This window comes from Oncorhynchus mykiss, chromosome 25 (assembly GCF_057628025.1).
Source record: "Oncorhynchus mykiss isolate SJ-2025 chromosome 25, ASM5762802v1, whole genome shotgun sequence".
Lineage (NCBI taxonomy): Eukaryota > Metazoa > Chordata > Actinopteri > Salmoniformes > Salmonidae > Oncorhynchus > Oncorhynchus mykiss.
The window spans coordinates 63,959,400-63,975,991 of NC_143046.1; positions in this window are offsets into that span (position 1 = coordinate 63,959,400).

Below are 16,592 nucleotides of genomic sequence, written 5' to 3' on the forward strand. Positions count from 1 at the left end.
CGCGCAAAGACCTCTCTCTGCAGAGGTGAACTCCAGCAAATACGTTTAGGAGGAAAGTAACAATTATTTTACTAACTCGAATAGTAACAGCGGTATCCCATGTTAAATGGTTATACTTTCTTACGTTGGTTGTTATAATTTGAAGATTCAAGAAAATCTTATAGCAAGCATATGGTTGGTTTCTCTTTTATTTTTTTACCTTCTAATTGCGTAAAATGTAAGAACTGTTTACAATAACTTTTAATTTTACGTGTATTAATAAGTCATGGAATATCCTATTTAGTTGCAATAGTCGATAAGGTATGGGTTGCTCTTGTGCACGTCTGCATGGAAATTCTATACTTTGCATAAATAGCCTAATGTAAACTCTGTTTAGTGTCTCAATAAAATAACAAAGTGAATGTAATCATGATGACATGTAGCCTAATAAATGTGTGTTTAAAAATGATGGGTTTACAGTGAGTTTTGCAACTTTTCAGGTACTGTGCAAAGCCAGTACCTGCATTAGTCTTCCATTAGTTTTGTGCGCACGCTACATATTGACTGTTGTAATACCATTGTGATAGTATTATTCTTAATTTATAATTTTAAACATAATGTTACATGTAATCCGTTCAAGGCAGTCAACAGTACACATATAATTGACTAAATCACTCAACTATGTCGCGCTTCTAATCGAATCCCCATGTGGTACTCTGAAGTTCAGCAAAAGTTGTGCAGGAGCCGAGTCTGACTGCTTTCCATAATATTGAGCAAAAGATGAAACAAATAATATTTGTAATAATAATATTGTTAGATCTTTGTCACTGTATGAATATCGCTGTAGTTTGAAAATGACTCACTGTGAATGACTGTACATGGCTACAACTCAAATAATTATCTGTGTGGATTGAAATATAGTTTATAGACTATTTATAGAAGGTTTATTTTTCCAATATGAAGAACTACCATTTTACCACTCATGTAAAGGCCTCAAGATTTACATGTTTGTTTAAATCCAATGTTGCATTTTGCAATGCAGGTATAGACTGACTTGCCTTTCATAAATATGCTTATACAACACACTTACATTATCTTAGCATAGAAAAATCCATGAAAAATTCTTATTCACATCTTCAGCAGGTCTCATACTACAGCATATCTTCAAGCATTTGCAGTACAAAGCATAAAAGTGCCAGTAGGTTTGCACACGAGAGCCATGTTTCAATTGTGTGCTATCCAATGGCAGCTTACTTTTATCGCCATACACCTCAGGTGCATTTTGACATGGTTTTCTTTCCCCAAAACAAGACTGTTGAGCTCAAAAGAGTTAGGAGGAAACTTTTCAGGAGATCAGAAGGCTATAATGATGTTCTGGCCCCTCAAAAGGTGCAGGAGGAATGATGACACTCTCAAGATGTAGGTTTTGGTACCTGAAATGTATCGTGCTTTCATGCCTGGTAGCACACACACATCATGGTCACCCGGAGTCCTGTCCTTGGCATTCATTACAAAGTGCAGTTTATTCCTTATGGAAATCACTGGTCCATTGATTCTATTAACCTTTCAGCTCAAAGACTAATTTTAGTTCCTGAGGCAAAACTTTTTTCGACTCAGTGCCAAAGAATACATTTGCGTTTCTAGTTTCCCCACCAACTGCGAAGTTTATTTTTGCAGGGAGGTAATGACGCTAATTGAAGGCACTAAAACATTTCAGAAGTGAGGCCGTAAGTTAGAGGGACAGAGACTTCAGTAATGCTCCAGCACAGTCACTCATTATTGGTGCATGAGGAAATGGGAAAGGGGGGAGTGGGAATTCTCACTATGGGTGTTGAAGAAAGAGTGTTAAAGTGAGACACTTTTTCTATGTTTTGGTCTAGCTTATTTAAAACCTATATCATTGCATACCATATTTTCACAGCTGAGGTTATATGTGTATTTAAGGGATCAATCTGATGTGACTAAGCCTTTCTTAAGTTGATTAAAGTATGATTTCAGCTGAGATTTTATTAAACATGAGACTTGCAAAGAGAAGGTAGTAGCAAGTCCTGTGGTCCCTGTAGAGTCCACATTATATTTATGTATTTATTTATTTTATTTATCATTTATTTAACTAGGCAAGTCAGTTAAGAACAAATTCTAATTTACATTGATGGCCTACCCCGGCCAAACCCTGACGACACTGGGCCAATTGTGTGCCGCCCTATTGGACAGCCTGGATTCAAACCAGGGACTGTGGTGACGCCTCTTGCACTGAGATGCAGTGCCTTAGACAGCTGCGCCACTCGGGAGCCCGTCACATACTGAGGGATAATTAGCAATGCTGAGGTACAGTAATGTTGAAGATGTGAAGAAAGGATGGGAAAAGGTCTACAGGAATATTTTAAACTCTGTAATGGTGAGAAAAAAAACATCATGTTTATTTTTGTAGTTTCTTGTTCCTCTGAGACTTGAAATGGAATTCAGGTAAAATCACACAATGTGGAGCATAGCTTAAATGTCAAATAGTACATTAAACATGCTTTGTATGTTTTACTACTAGGTTTAATTGGTTGTTTCTTCTAATTGGTTAAGTGAAATACATCTAGGAAGTATACCCACAGCTCTTAGAGCAAATGTGAAATGGTATCTCTATTCCACAGTTTGGCCACAATTAAAGCCACAATCTTTAATTCTGCAGATTGTACCTTCAATGAGTCAAGTTTTGTCTGACCCTTTATACTTAAAAATGAAATTGGTATTTTCTGTTAAAAGAGTTACACAACTTCCTACTCTGTCTAAAAGCTGTTCACTTCCCTCTCCCTGTTTTGTCTGGAGAAATGTGGTGTTCCTAAAAACACAAAAACATCCAGCATGATTCCTAGGTTAACCAGAGACAGCAATGTCTCAGAACAGAAGAAGCTTCTTCACTGGGATGACTATTTCTCGTTGTCTCGTTCTCTCGCTATAGAGGAATCATTTTGTGTGTGCAACACTACACCCTAACTGACCCCCTCCTCCTCCTGCACTCCTCTTCACATATGGCCACACATCCCCATCACCTCTAATTAAAACCAGGTTTGCGGTGGGTGAGGGCTCGTGTGTGCTTTTTGCGTGTGGCTGTCGTGTTTGTCTGTGATTATCTCCTGTAACCTGGCTGTGAAAGGTTGGCCCTGACCCTGAGCTGACTCTGCTGGCGGGAGGGGGAGGGGCTTGGAAAGCTTCATGTTGCATGTAATGCGCTGGTGGCGGGCCCATGGAGAGAGGACCCATGGTGGACCAGGCTGCCCCAGCTCTGGAGCTAATCATTGTTTACTAGTCTCATTTCCACTTCTCAGTGAGCTACTGTCACGCACAGCATCGACAGGGAGGAAGGAAGGGGGAAGGAGGGGAAGGAGAGAAGAGGAAAGCCAAGGGTCCAACAGGCAGTTGGGGAGCTGGTGGGACTTGGGAAAGAGCAGAGGGGAATGCAGGAATTTCAGTGTATATTAGGCTTTAGAAAGAAGGGGTATATATTGAAAATGAGACTGCTAAAAACAACCCAGACAAACCACTAAACAGACCAACCAAAACATCCCTGGGCCTTGGCCATCTCAGCCGGCCAAGGAGGTAACCACCGAACATTGCTAGTTTGAGAATCTGATGTTTGAGATTAGTGCATTTTTTCGGGGCTGACCATGCACGGTATGAGGACACACAGACACTGCTCAAACATGGTCACTGTCTCGATTGCAGTATAAAAGGAGGACTTAAAAATAAATGAGGAAGGATTGGGCAACATTCACTTCAGTGGAATGATAACACCTTGGTGGTTGGGAAAAAGCAGAGGTGTCACATAATGTGCACAAAGATAAACAACACTTGTTGTAAATCTTGAAGTGAATAAGTAACCTAGCTCTTGGCCTCTGCAATGACGCCCCTTTTCACACGAGAGCCCTGGCCTGATGGCCAATGTGGGCCCATAATCTGTTAAACCTTTTTCTAAGTATGAAAATGCTGATAAAGTAAAGTGTCATGGAATTACTGGAACCTTTTAACATGTTGAGGACATTTTCCCTGCATTCAAGTCCACTGTATATATCCTCATAGCACGCACGGCATAAAAGAGTGTTGCAATCTATTCATAATTCAAGACAACGTGTGACATAAAATAGTAATGATTAACACAGAGAATTATATACATAAAAATGTCTGTAACCATGAATATGGTATAAGTACACCATGAAATCGCTTGTCATGCAGAATGTTCACCCTGTGCGCTGTGTTGCAACATCTCACCACCATGACCATAACAGCTAGGATGTGCTACAAACATCCAGTCAGCTCCGCCACAGACAGGTCCCTCCTGATAGAGGTCCAGTCAGCGGCCCAACTGGAGAGGAGGCTTAAATTATTGACTCACTTCCATTTCTTGTTTGTGTACTCGCCAAAAAGCCCTGTGCCAAGGCTCCATGGCTTCACTCATTCTGAACTTCGTCTGACACCACACATTTCATGGGCTGAGTGACTAACATGATCCCCGCAACAAGCCAACTCAAATCAATCAATGAAACAGCAAAGGCTGGAGAAGAACAAATTCTGGGGCGGCAGGTAGCCTAGTGGCTAGAGCGATGGGCCAGTAACCGAAAGGTTGCTGGATTGAATTCCTGAGCTGACAAGGTAAAAATCTGTCGTTATGCCCCTGAACAAGGCAGTTAACCCACTGTTCCCCAGTAGGCTGTCAATGTAAATAAGAATTTGTTCTTAACTGGCTTGCCTAGTTAAGTAAAGGTTACATTTCAAAAATCTGACCCCCCTTCAGAAAGTATTCACACCACTTTTTTCCACATTTTGTTGTGTTACAGCCTGAATTGAAGATGGATTAAATAGCGATTTATTGTGTCACTGGCCTACATTACCCCATAATGGCCTACATTGCCTACATTACCCCATAATGTCAAATTAATAACATAATAAGCCTTTTGTTATGGCAAGCCTAAATAAGTTCAGTGCTTAACAATCACATAATAAGTTGCAGGGACTCACTCTGTGTGCAATAATAGTGTTGAACATGATTTTTGAATGACTACCTCATTTCTGCACTGCCCCCCCCCCCCCCCCCCCCCATCCCTCAGTTGAGCAGCGAATTTCAAACACAGATTCAACCACAAAGACCAGGGAGGTTTTCCAATGCCTCGCAAAGAAGGGCACCTATCGGTAGATTTAGTTAAAACAATTTTAAAGTAGAGATCCCTTTGAATATCCCTTTGAGCATGGTGAAGTTCATAATTACACTTTGGATGGTGTATCAATACACCTAGTCACTACAAAGATACAGACGTTCTTCCTAACTCAATTGCCGGAGAGGAATGAAACCGTTCAGAGATTTCATCATGAGGCCAATTGTCACGTTCTGACCCTAGTTCTTGTGTTATTTGTTTTAGTTGGTCAGGATGTGAGTTGGGTGGGCATTCTATGTTTTGTGTTTCTAGGTTGGTTTTCTGTGTTCGGCCTAGTATGGTTCTCAATCAGAGGCAGGTGTGGTTAGTTGTCTCTGATTGAGAATCATACTTAGGTAGCCTGGGTTTCACTGTTGTTTTGTGGGTGAGTGTTTCCGTGTCTGTTCGCCACACTGTACTGTTTCGGTTTTGTTCACATTTATTGTTTTGTATTCATTGAGTGTTCAGTTTATGTTTTATTAAACGATATGGACACTTACCACACTGCGCATTGGTCCTCCGATCCTTCTCGCTTCTCCTCCTCAGACGAGGAGGAAAACCCTTAAAACTTTAAAACAGTTACAGAGTTTAATGGCTGTGATAGGAGAAAACTGAGGATGGAACAACAACATTATAGTTACTCCACAATACTAACCTCATTGACAGAATTTAAAGAAGGAAGCCTGTACAAAATAGCAATTGACACTAAAGTAATACTGCAAAAAATGTGGCAAAGCAATTCACTTTTTGTCCTGAATACAAAGTGTTATGTTTGGGGAAAATCCAATACAACACATGACTGATTACCAGTCTCCATATTTTCAAGCATAGTGGTGGCTGCATCATGTTATGTGTATGCTTGTAACCGTTAAGGACCTGGGAGTTTTTCAGGTAAAAAAATTAATGGAATGGAGCAAAGCACAGGCAAAATTCTAGAGGAATTGATTGATTGATGATTTCAGCTTTCAGCAGAATAATAACCTAAAATAAAAGATCAAATCTACGCTGGAGTTGCTTACCAAGAAGACAGTGATTGTTCCGGAGTGGCGAGTTACAGTTTTTAATGAAATTTACTTTAAAAACTATGGCAAGATCTGAAAATTGTTATTTAGTAATTATCATTAACCAATTTGAGAGATATTGAAGAATATTTAAAAGAATAATGGGGAAATTTTCCACAATACAGGTGTGGAAAGCTCTTGGAGACTTACCCAGATAGACTCACACAGCTATAATCACTGCCAAAGGTGCTTCTACAAAGTATTGACTCACGGGTGTGAATAATTATGTAAATTGAATATGTCTGTATTTAATTTTCTATACATTTGCAAACATTTCTAAAACATGTTTTCACTTTGTCATTGTGGGGTATTGTGTGTGTGTGTAGATGGAAGAGAGAAATAAACATTTAATCAATTTTGAATTCAGTCTGTATCACAATAAAATGTGGAATAAGTCAAGGGGTATGAACAGTTTCTGTATTGGGTCAGTAATATAACATGTCAACTGAGGTGACCTGAGGTGTGGTGGGAACATACTGTTCTGCGACGTCTAATTTATGCTTTCTAAGGGGATATTAAAACAAGGAAGCTTTAAGTACTGGACACTATCAGGATGTGTTCTTCTGGACCCCTTGTTCAAAGATAGCCATCGATAAACATATTTCAAACGTATTTGAAGAACAGTTTTTTTTCATGATACACAGAGGTCTTTGAAATTCAGAATAAAAAGAGACTGTTCACAAGCTAACTGCTTGTCTTGGTTTGGAATGGACAAAAAAGTGGGTAAGTGGGTAAAGGCTACATTTATGAAACTGCATCGTGTAGGATGATTTACTTTAAACTAAACACAAGGAGGTTGTTATTTATGTTTCATGAACCTCAATTATGCAAAGGACTAAAAAGTGTATTTATCATCATCAGAGTAGGCAAGCATATTGTTGTTTTTCTCTTGGAACTCTTGTCATGTCTAGGTCCTGATTAGCATTCCCCTCCTGTGCGTGTGGTTACTGCAAGGGCCAAATTATCTGTAGTTACTTTGCCCACTGAATTACAGCAGATCCCATTTTAGTGTGCTCTGTATGCCTACTTGCTTCTCTCAGCCTCTGTAAGCATAACCTTTTGAACAAGAGACAAGTCTAAATAAACCCAGAAAAAAAAGAAATGTCCCTTTTTTTGTCTTTCAAAGATAACTCGTAAAAATCCAAATAACTTCACAGAACTTCATTGTAATCGGTTCATACATGTTTCCCATCCTTGTTCAATGAACCATAAACAATTAATAAACATGCACCTGTGGAATGGTCATTAAGACACTAACAGCATACAGACGGTAGCCATTAATTAAGGTCACAGTTATGATAATTTAGGGCACTAAAGAGGCCTTTCTACTGACTCTGAAAAACACCAAAAGAAAGATGTCCAGGGTCCCTGCTCATCTGCTTAAACGTGCCTTAGGCATGCTGCAAGGAGGCATAAGGACTGCAGATGTGGGCAGGGCAATAAATTGCAATGTCCGTACTGTGAGACGCCTAAGACAGCGCTACAGGGAGTCAGTAAGGGCAGCTGATCGTCCACACAGTGGCAGACCACGTGTAACAACACCTGCACAGGATCGGTACATCCAAACATCACACCTGCAGGACAGGTACAGGATGGCAACAACCACTGCCCGAGTTACACCAGGAACACACAATCCCTCCATCAGTGCTCAGACTGTCCGCAATAGGCTGGGAGAGGCTGGGCTGAGGGCTTGTAGGCCTGTTGTAAGGCAGGTCCACACCAGACATCACCGGCAACAACGTCGGCTATGGGCACAAACCCACCGTCGCTGGACCAGACAGGACTAGCAAAAAGTGCTTTTCACTGACGAGTCACGGCTTTGTTTCACCAGAGGTGATGGTCGGATTCGCATTTATCATTGAAGGAATGATCATTACACCGAGGCCTGTACTCAGGAGCAGGATCGATTTCGAGGTGGAGAGTCCATCATGGTCTGGGGCGATGTGTCACAGATTCATCGGACTGAGCTTGTTTTCATTGCCGGCAATCTCATCCGCTGTGCGTTGCAGGGAAGACATCCTCCTCCCTCATGTGGTACCCATCCTGCAGGCTCATCCTGACATGACCCTCCAACATGACAATGCCACCCACCATATTGCTTGTTCTCTGCGTGATTTCCTACAAGACAGGAATGTCAGTGTTCTGCCATGGCCAGCGAAGAGCCCGGATCTCAATCCTATTGAGCATGTCTGGGACCTGTTGGATTGGAGGGTGAGGGTTATGGCTCTTGTGCAAAGCTGTCATCAAGGCAAAGGGTGGCTACTTTGAAAATACTAAAATATGAAATATATTTTGATTTGTTTAACACTTTTTTTGGTTACTACATGAAATATGTGTTGTTTCATAGTTTTGATGTCTTCACTATTATTTTACAATGTAGAAAATAGTAAAAAATAAAGAAAAACCCTTGAATGAGTGGGTGTGTCCAAACTTTTGACTGGTACTTTCTGTATATATATATATATGTGTGTGTGTGTGTGTGTGTGTGCGTGTGTGTGTGTGTGTGTGTGTGTGTGTGTGTGTGTGTGTGTGTGTGTGTGTGTGTGTGTGTGCGTGTGTGTGTATATGTGTGTATATTGCATTTTTTAAACTAAACAGGTGGGGTTCAACACAGATGGGTCTTCACCTGCCCTGAATGACTGGTTGCCACTGGTTATCATTCAAAGCTTACATACAACTTTAAATGGGAAAGGTTTTGCATGTAAGCATGTCCTCATAGGTCTGTGTGACATATGCTGAGTTTAGCCATGTATTATGTACAGTTATTTGTTAATTTTCTCATTGAGTTTTTGAGTGCTAGCGAACAGAGCAGGATGAGCTTGCATGCCATGCCTGCCTATACAGTGCGCGGAGCTTGGTCACCAAGCCCCAACCTCCAAAGGGAGCAGGGGGTGGATATTCGCTAAGAGATAAAAATTAGACGGAGAAGGTAAAAAGTACAAGTAGAAATGGCTTCCAGATGACCCCAATTTCGTTTTAGTTAGGTCATCTGTGACTGGCTAACAGACCCGTATTAGGGCACAGTTTAATTATGCATTACTCACCATGAGTGCCTCACCGTGGTACGCATTCCTCACCGTGGGTGCCCATCGTGCGTTAGGATGACTCTAGTGATGCTCCAGATAACGAATGCTCATTATCAGTTTTTTGTTGTTGAATTTCCTCGACTGTGCAACTCACTGATCATGTCCCGTTTTTCAGGGACTTGAATGAGACAATGTGTGGAGTTTATACAGACACTTTATCTGTGACAAAATTTGCATTTCATAATTTAGTTATTCAAATTGCTTCCTGTACCTTAGTGACTAGTCATTCTCTTCTCAGGAACAGGAGCCTGAAGCAATAGAACATAGTCTAACCTTCTTCCCAAATTACTTCCTAAATAATCAGAGTTCATAGCTTACTGGGCCACTCTCATCAATTATTTGGCACAAGCAGCCAACAATTTATGTTATGCTAATAAAACAAAAAAATCTCATTCAGCATCGCCACAGTTTATACTTGTCCAAATTGGTCTAATTAGAACATTTTACTAAAACCTGGAGATCTAATGTGGCTTTGCAGCACATTGTCTATTGTGTAATTAAGGGTTCATTTGGAGGAAATTAGCTGGAGCCAAGGCACAGATGTTGTTTTTACAAAGTCTGGGGTGAGCCACAACTCTCCATCATCCTGTATTATTATGTCTATCTTGACATTCAGGGAGTCTTCAGCATTCTAGAAACTGTATCACTCTATAGTTAGCTTTGTCCATTTTACCCAGAGCTTTATGGAAAAGTTGTAATGTTTCTGATACCTTTGTGAATGTTAGTAAGTGGTGTTTTGTTATGTTTGTTTTCTGCTTTCGGGGCCATACACATTTGTACAGGGCCAAATATTCAGTAAAGGACAACATTATTTTTGACCATGAGATGACAAGATACTGTATCAAGTGGACACAGGCTACAGTATAAGGTGGGTGTGCCACTGTCTCTTCCATTGACCATTTGCCAATACCTTTCTTAACAAGACATGACTGAACAGATTGTGTACAACCTCTCCTCCAAAAAACCTTGTGAAATTAGGTTACCCTTTGATTTTAAAAACCCATCTCCTGTCTCCTGGTGGCCAAAATCAGATCACATGCACAGCATCTGTGCTATTCTCTGTAGTAGGACATGAATCAGGTCACGTCTTTTTTTCTCTAGTTCTCTTCTCTTTTTTTTGAGGGAAAATGCACAAATATATGAGCTGTTTTGTCTCTGCTCCAGTCCCCCTTTCTGTGGCATTCTGTCCCAGGCAGGACTCCCTGCAGGTGGTCTCCGACACAGACAAACTGAACATTATGTGTAGTGTGGATGCTGCCAGCGGGTCACTCTTCTCGTTGTGTAATTGGGTGGATAATGTTCCGAGATTCCCTCTCTTTTGCACCTCCATATATTCCACTTGAGCAGCTCAGTGCCTTTAAGTATCCTGAAAACAAAGCTGGGTCAGCGAACGGTCGGGTCACCCCCCTTTGGTGCTCCGATTCATAAGATGAGCCGGTCCCCCTCACTAGAGCAACCAGGGCAGAGTTCACTCACAACGTTATGGGCCCTGAGCCCTGGCTTAGTCTCAGGCTCCCTGGTCGCCCTGTTGTTGTTTACACTGGAACAATTTTTTATTTTGTATTATTAATTAAGTTCATTATTTTGTATTATTATTTAAGTTCATTATTTTGTATTATTATTTAAGTTCATTATTTTGTATTATTATTATGTTCATCAACTTTATAGCCTGGACTGTAGAATCAATACTGTCGGAAAGAAAGAAACACATGCTTTGGCAGACACAAAGAGTGAAATAAATATTTTCTTCATAAATCACAAAATTACATACATATTTCTGTGTACCGGCCAAGAACCTGGAAAGCTGGTAAAGTCATTGGGAACATACAGTTCTGTGTGAGTAGGACAATGGAAGTCTGGGTGGCCCTACGATAGGCCTGGGCAAGTTTTCTGCAGCATACCACTGTTGAACACCGCAGCCATGTGCATGTGGGGCTGTAAATTTGGAGAAGTAATTACTGTATAAAGGAAAGACAGAATCTCTACTGAGAGCACTGAATTGTTTCTAGACTGGAGAACTGGAATTGCTTTAGATCCTGTACAGTCATGCCTGTCAGGCCTTACCACAATGTATGTGTGGTGTGCTGTGCTGTGTAGAGCTGTCTTATTAAACGGCACAACTTAAAAGGTCCAAAGCAACAACTTAAACGATCCAAAGCAATTTGTCCATCCTATGGTTTGTGTTTTGTAAAGCAGTCTATGCAGTAAAGCAGGTGGAGAGGAGCAACCTAACAGTGAGGTTCTGACAGACTAATGTGTGTTGAATGTGTTTACTTGGACTTGTTTTGTGAATGACACTCCCGAGAGGCACAGGTTTTGAGTGATGTCATAAAACTTCAGAGCAGCAGGGGACCTCCAGCTCAGGTCTCTGTCGAATTATTTATTTTCTTATGTGTTAGACTCCAGACATGGAAATATAGGAGGATCATTTATATTGGAGAGTGTCAAATCCTTGAAGACATACAACTGTCCTGAATTTCTGGAATTCTATGAATTGCGGTTGATTTGATGAACTTGTTGAGTCATAGATTCTAGTGGATGATATATTCTATGCACACTATGGGGGAGATTTTATAAGGAAAGCAGAAAGTGTAGATAATAGGTTCTGGTGTGGTTTTAACAGTCATGAATTGACTAATGACAATTTACATAAATTGAGCCTGACAGTGTCTACACCTCCCTTGGTCTGTTGTAAGGAGTGCATCCATAGCAAATTCTTGATCGTCTTGCTCTCAATCTAGTTTCGACACACTTTTGTAAAAGTTGCCCAACTCAAGTCTGACACCAACAGGTGTCAGACAAGCAATACGACTGATAAATAGCTGATAAATAGCTAACAAAATAGCTACACTGACTGAGTTTCCCTTGTATCTTTATTGGCCTTTTATTTCAGTATTTTGCACTGTCTCTATGCACACTCACACGCCCTACACACTCACACACACTGTCACTCCAACGCACACACTGTCACTCCAAAACACACACACTGTCACTCCAACACACGCACAAACACTCACTCCATCACTTGCTCACTCACACATAATATGCACATACATTTATACTGACTCTACACACCCGCACACCCACTCACATACAAGCTGCTGCTACTCTGTTTATCTTATATCCTGTTTCCTAGGTCCCTTTACCCCTATACATATCTACCTCCATCACTCCAGTATCCCTGCACATGTAAGTATGGTATTGGAACTGACTTTAAAAAATTGTCCCTGTATATAGTGTGCTTACTTACTTACTTTATTGTGTATTACATATTTCTTATTCTTATTTCTTGTGTGTTTTTTTCCTTCTTTCTAGTAACACATTGTTAGTGATTATTGCATTGTTGGGTTTTGAGTTTGCGAGAAAGGCATTTCACTGTAATTGTGCATGTGACATTCAAACTTGAAACAACTCGGTCCTCATCCATGCAGTGTTTTGTTCCTGTCTGTACATAACGTCCCCAGGATACTGGAGGATACTGGAGGAGACCACAGCTGGATGAGGAATCTTACAGATCGTTTAAAATGTCTTTCTTCATTATGTTCTAATCAGCTCCCAACAACCCTTTCTTTAACGACCAGCATCTGTGGGCGATGTCTCTGTTTCCTGCCTTGCCTAAGTATCTCCCAGTATCCCAGCATTGACCCCATCGTTAGCTAGTCTCTCCCTTTATGTCTCTGTTTTTAAGGTTCTAACACTCGTTAACTATTGATTTAACATGAGGTAGCTGTCTTAATTACGTACCCAAGTAGTCCTCCTCCTTCTGTCAAGAAGGGAAATGGCAACAGCAAGCTGTTGAGAGTATTAACGTCTGTCCTACAGTAAAAAACAATGTACATGGATTAGAGTGTTCAAAGAACTGACGTGAAAAAACACAATGATCCATGAGGCCCATTTTCTTTCCAAGTTCCTCCTCAAATGCTTACATTGTCAAATTAGCCCTTAGTGAGGAATGACCGTGACCCCTCATCGTTCCAGGGGTCAGTGCTGGGCCGTGGATGTGCCAGAGACAGGCTCTGTTGACGGGATGATTGTGTGAAGATGTTCAGAGTTGACCTCGCTATGTTCTGTTTTGTTGTGTTTTCTAGGTAACGCTTTTATTTGATGACTGGGAATGTCAAACATGTTGCTCTTGACCTACAGACAACATCCAGCTCCCAGATCAGCTCTGTTTGAAGATGGAGGATTTGGCTGTGTTCGAGTAAACGACTTTCCTAGGCCTACATCTCTCTCTATCTCCCATACATCCTTCTCTCTCCCTCCCACTCTCTCCCTTTCCCTCTCACTCTCTCTCGACTCGCTCTCTTTTCTCTCTCCCCCCTCTTTCTCTCTCTTTCTCTCTCTCTGCATGATGAACTGAGCAGTGCAGTGACAATGTGGATTACCACTTGAGTAAGGGAGATATTTTTATGTTGAAGCTCCAAATCAAATCAAAGTTTATTGGTCGCACACATAGTTAAATAGATGTTATGGCGAGTGCAGTGAAATACCTTGAGTTGCCAGCTCCTCGACAATGAAGAAAAATCACTTAGGTGCAAATTTCACATGTATGTGGTACATCCCAACTCTAAATAGATCATCAAAATGGCTGATGTCCCAAAACTCTAAGCACATTTTCAATCAAATGAGTACAATGAACACATTTGTTCACTGCACCAAATCACTTTTTCAATTTGGATGTATATTCAAGCTAAGCACAATATCTGCTTTTCAAAACGCAATCTTCACTTTACTTCTGATTAGATTTTGTCATTTCTTAACAATACAATGAGCTAACACTTAATCAAACTGCTTAAAAAAGATGACTACTGAACAAACATGAGGTAGCGCCTAGTTGGCATATCAAGTTTCTATATTATCATTTGTAATTTTTATGTTGGAAGATGAAGCCAAATCTTGTAAATACTAAATCATCATTCTCCATCAGCCAGTGTGCTTCAATAGGACAAAGTGTAAATCAAATCAAATCAAATCAAAGTGTTATTTGTCACATACACATGGTTAGCAGATGTTAATGCGAGTGTAGCGAAAGACACTCTACGTGCTGCCATTTGGAATTATAGTGTAGTGTACAATGCATTGCTGAAATATTTGGGTTGTATACATATTCCACTCATTACCTGAATTTATCTGAATGTCATTGATACACTGTAAGCTGATGAATGTTAAGCAGAGAGACAGGTGATACTGTATCCGTTGACAAGTCACGTAGAATAGGTGATGTTGTACAATGTTGCATGGGGCAGAAATGGCATAAGACACCATGCTATCTTTGTACACTAGCCAACTGCTTTACATTACCCTATTTCAGATTTTTTTTTTTAAATATATTGCTTTGGTACTATTTTGTGTGGTGAATTTTCAAAACTCTTAGTACAAAACTCTAAACTGGTAACACTTGTAACGCAGACAGTCTTACATTCAAAACCTTTAATTGTGTATTCATTCTGTTTGTAGACATCTTTCACCACACAATCACTGATCCAAAATATAAGTTTACTGTGAAATATGAGTATGTTGTTTAATCACCCATACACAACATAATGATTACTTCTCAATTTAGCTGTTTTAACAACCAGCTAATACCCCCCTTCTCCCCCAAAAATGCAAGATACATGTTTCAAAATTGCCATTTGAAGTGCTGAAAGTAATATGCTATGTAAATTACAGTACATTACACTTTTTTTCACATAAGGCTACACACTTGCACTTACCCATCAAAATTGACTGAACATAAAATGCCCATCATTTCTATCCCATAGTCAAAGTCAAGGTGTGTTCATTGAAGACGTCTTTCACAATCATTGATGCAAAATATAAATGTACTGTTCAGATATAATAATACAAAACTACGTTTTATTGTCACATACACTGAGTAGATGCAGTGAAATGTTTTGTCTTACAGGCCTTTACAGGGTGTTAGTAATTACACTATAGTACTGTATTGTGCATATGTCCTGCATGTAGCGGTCCGGTGTCGCTCAGTTAGTAAGAGCTTAGCACTGGCAACACCAGAGTCGTGGGTTTGTTCCCCACCGGGGTCACATATGAAATGTCCCTTTGGAGGAAAGTGCATGCTACATAATTAAATCAAATCAAATTTTATTTGTCACATACACATGGTTAGCAGATGTTAATGCGAGTGTAGCGAAATGCTACACTCGAAATGCGAAATGGTATGTACAGTGCATTTGATGAAAGTGCATGCTACATAAATGGTATGTACAGTGCATTTGGAAAGTATTCAGATCTCTTGACTTTTTCCACATTTTGTTAAGTTAGATATTAAATTGTTGCTTTTTCCTCATCAATCTACACACAATACCCCAGAATGACAAAGCAAAAACAAATGTATAATAAAAAAAAAGAAATATCACATTTACATAAGTATTCAAACCCTTTACTCAGTACTTTGTAGAAGTACTACATTGGCAGCAATTAGACTTGAGTCTTCTTGGGTATGACGCTACAAGCATGGCACGCCTGTATTTGGGGAGTTTCTCCCATTCTTCTCTGCAGATCCTCTAAAGCTCTGTCAGGCTGGATGGGGAGCGTCACCGCACAGCTATTTTCAGGTGTCTCCAGAGATGTTTGATCAGGTTCAAGGACATTCAGAGACTTGTGCTGACGCCATTCCTGCTTTGTCATAGCTGTGTGCTTAGGGTTGTTGTCCTGTTGGAAGGTAAACCTTCGCCCCAGTCTGAGGTCCTGAGTGCTCTGGGGCAGGTTTTCATCAAGGATCTCTCTGTACATTGCTCCGTTTATCTTTCCCTCGATCCTGACTAGTCTCCCAGTTCCTGCCGCTGAAAAACATCCCCACAGCATGATGCTGCAACCACCATGCTTTTCTGTGGGGATGGTGCCAGGTTTTGGCAAACTCCAAGCAGGCTGGCATGTGCCTTTTACTGAGGAGTGGCTTCCGTCTGGCCACTCTATCTTAAAGGTCTGATTGGTGGAGTGCTGCAGAGATGGTTGTCTTTCTGGAAGGTTCTCCCATCTCCACAGAGGAACTCTGGAGCTCTGTTAGAGTGAACATTGGGTAATTGGTCACCTCCCTTGACCAGGGACATTGCTTGGTTTGGCCGGGCGTCCAGCTCTAGGAAGACTTTTGGTGATTCCAAACTTCTTCCATTGAAGAATGATGGAGGCCACTGAGTTCTTGGGGACCTTCAATTCTGCAGAAATGCTTTGGTAACCTTCCCCAGATCTGTTCCTCGACACAATTCTGTCTCGGAGTTCTATAAACAATTCCTTTGACCTCATGGCTTGGTTTTTGCTCTGACAGGCAC